Source organism: Lathyrus oleraceus, chromosome 7 (genome assembly GCF_024323335.1).
Source record: "Lathyrus oleraceus cultivar Zhongwan6 chromosome 7, CAAS_Psat_ZW6_1.0, whole genome shotgun sequence".
In the NCBI taxonomy this organism is placed as follows: Eukaryota; Viridiplantae; Streptophyta; class Magnoliopsida; order Fabales; family Fabaceae; genus Lathyrus; species Lathyrus oleraceus.
This window is the reverse complement of record NC_066585.1, coordinates 53,076,762-53,080,371: the sequence shown is the minus strand read 5'-3', so window position 1 is coordinate 53,080,371 and position 3,610 is coordinate 53,076,762.

The following is a 3,610-nucleotide window of genomic DNA, read 5'->3' as shown; positions in this document are numbered from 1 at the left end:
TCTCATGAACTCTTTGGGTTTGTGTCCCCAGTTGAGTAAGATTCGTTTTCCCGTTGTGGATTCGAATGCCCATCCTGTAAGTCGATTTGCTTTTTCAAGCCCTCCTTTCGGATGATGAGTGTTTTGGAAGTGAAATCCAATTCACGTTTTCGGTAGATCACCTATTATATACCCAGTAACCGGTATCCCTGGTGTTTCTTACCGTGCGAGTGTATTATTCACGGTCTGCCGGTAATGAATAATATGTCTCATGCGCTCTTTGGTCGGAATCCTTTGTTGATCTTCCCCAGTCGAGAAAGGCCATGGTGATGAAATCACATTCAGAAGTGTCGGAGGAATATGAATCTTATCCGCGTAAATCTGACACTTGTGACATTTCTTCACATATTTGCAGCAGTCAGACTCCATTGTCAGCCAATAGTAGCCTGCTCTCAACATCTTTCTAGCCATGGCATGTCCATTGGAATGAGTACCAAATGAACCCTCATGGACCTCAGTCATTAACAGGTTTGCTTCGTGTCTATCCACGCATCTGAGCAACACCATGTCAAAATTCCTCTTATACAACACTTCACCACTGAGGTAGAAACTACCTGACAACCTTCTCAAAGTTTTCCTATCTTTCATAGATGCCCCAGGCGGGTAAATCTGGTTCTGAAGGAAACATTTAATATCATAATACCAAGGCTTGTCATCATTCACTTCTTCAACTGCAAACACGTGAGCTGGTATATCCAAGCGCATCACAGTGATATTGGGAACTTCATTCCAATACTTGACTACAATCATTGAAGCAAGTGTAGCAAGAGCATCTGCCATTCGATTATCCTCTCGAGGAATATGATGAAAGTCAACTTCAGTAAAGAACGTTGAAATCCTCCTCGCATAATCTTTGTATGGAATGAGACCAGGTTGATTCGTTTCCCACTCACCCTTGATCTGATTGACAACTAGGGCCGATCACCATAAACATCAAGATGCTTGATCCTTAGATCAATGCACTCTTCTAATCCCATGATACAGGCTTCGTACTCCGCCATATTATTCGTGCATTTGAAAGTTAGCCTTGTTGTAAACGGAATATGTGCGCCTTGAGGAGTAATGATTACTGCCCCAATATCATTTTCGTACTGGTTTACAGCACCATCAAACACCATCGTCCATCTGGAATCCGGTTCCGGACCTTCATCAAGTGTAGGCTCATCACAATCTTTCATTTTCAAATACAGAATCTCCTCGTCTGGGAAGTCGTACTGAACAGACTGATGATCTTCAATCGGCTGATGTGCCAAATGGTCAGCCAAGATACTACCTTTGATAGCTTTCTGAGCTCGATACTTGATATCATACTCAGACAACAACATTTGCCAATGGGCGATCCTCCCGGTTAAAGCAGGCTTCTCGAAGATATACTTGATTGGATCCATTCTGGATATCAACCAAGTTGTATGATTTATCATATACTGGCGTAAACGCTTAGCGGCCCAAGCCAAAGCACAGCATGTTTTCTCAAGCATAGAGTATCGAGACTCACAATCGGTGAACTTCTTACTCAGGTAGTAGATAGCAGATTCTTTCTTCCTTGCTTCGTCTTGCTGACCGAGTACACAACCCATCGAGTTTTCAAGAACAATCAGATACATGATCAGAGGTCTTCCTTCTACAGGCAGAGACAAGATCGGAGGTTTAGACAGACATTCTTTGATACTGTCGAAAGCTTTCTGGCAATCCTCGGTCCAATCATGCGACTGATCTTTCCGGAGGAGCTTGAATATCGGCGCACATGTGGCAGTCATGTGGGATATAAATCTGGAAATATAGTTCAAGCGACCAAGAAAACCTCGGACTTGCTTTTCAGTTTTGGGCGCAGGCATCTCTCGTATTGCTTTGACCTTTGCAGGATCAACCTCAATACCTCTCTCGTTGACAACAAAACCCAATAACTTGCCAGAACGGACTTCAAATGTACATTTGTTCGGATTCAGACGAAACTTGAACTTCCTCAAACGCTGAAAAGGTTTCAACAAATGCTCAACATGTTCCACTTCCGTTCGTGACTTAGCAATCATATCATCAACATAGACCTCTATCTCCTTGTGCATCATATCATGAAACAAGGTAGTCATAGCTCGTTGATACGTGGCTCCGGCGTTCTTCAAACCGAAGGGCATCACTCGATAACAGAATGTTCCCCAAGGTGTGATGAATGTTGTCTTCTCCATATCCTCGGGTGCCATCTTGATTTGATTATATCCGAAAAATCCGTCCATAAACGAAAAGACTTTGAATTTGGCTGTATTGTCTACCAACATATCAATGTGTGGCAGAGGGAAATCATCTTTCGGACTAGCCTTATTCAAATCTCTGTAATCAACACACATATGGACTTTTCCGTCTTTCTTAGGCACAAGCACAATATTGGCCACCCATTGAGGATATGTAGAAGTCACCAGAAACCCCGCATCAATTTGCTTCTGAACTTCCTCTTTGATCTTCACTGCCATATCTGGATGAGTTCTTCTGAGCTTCTGCTTCACAGGCACGCACTCAGGCTTCAAAGGCAGGAAGTGTTGCACAATATTTGTATCTAGACCCGGCATATCTTCGTACGACCAAGCAAAGATATCGGAATATTCTCGTAGCAAACTGATCAACCCCTTCTTGACAGACTCTTCAAGAAGTGCCCCAATCTTCACAATTCGAACACAATCTTCAGGCCCCAAGTTGACTGTTTCTAGATCCTCAAGATGCGGCTAAATGATCTTCTCTTCGTGCTCAAGAAGACGGGTAATCTCATCAGGAATCTCTTCAACATCATCTTCCTCTGCCTCAAATACAGGGAATTCAAAATTGGGAGATGGCGTTGGATCATTATGTTCAATGGGTTTTAGAATCAACCTGCATAATGATTTTGGTTAATGAAAAACTTTAGAATTTAAACAAACAAATCATTATGCAGATGAAAAGATTGCTTTTATTCTTGTTTTTAGGGTTTTTTGTGATCACCAATTTCATGCAAAAAAGCAAAAAGTGAAAACAAATTGAAAAACAAATGTTGAACATGAATTTATTGAATGAAATATCATTGTATATATGATGCCAACAATGTCATCACTTCTCCTTTTGGCATGGGAGAAGGGTTTTTAAACAAAGTGAACATATTACGCTGACTTATGAATGACCGTAGGAACATCCACAGCGACCCAATTGTGGCAAATCCCGCCAGGGATGACAAAATTGTCAGTATCCTCTGCATCTTCTTCCAGAATCGTAGCAGCTTCCTCAGCTTGATCGGCGTGGATGAAACCTCCACTCTTGAACAACCCTTTGTCGTTGAAGACCCCAAAAGAATAACCAATGCCAGCCCGGGATTTATTGTCTTCAAGCTCGATCATTTTTCCTAGACCAGCAACTGCACCACATTCAATGGCCAGTTTCGTATCACGATAGGAAGCAAATGAAGGAAACCTCTTCTCAATCGGCTCAGCTATAGACAAAGCTTGGAAAGGAGTTCCAACTTCATCCTCAGCATCAATGTATGAGAAAGAAGACAAGTGGCTAACCAGAAGAGCCTTTTCTCCCCCTACCACAACCAGTTTCTTGTTCTTCA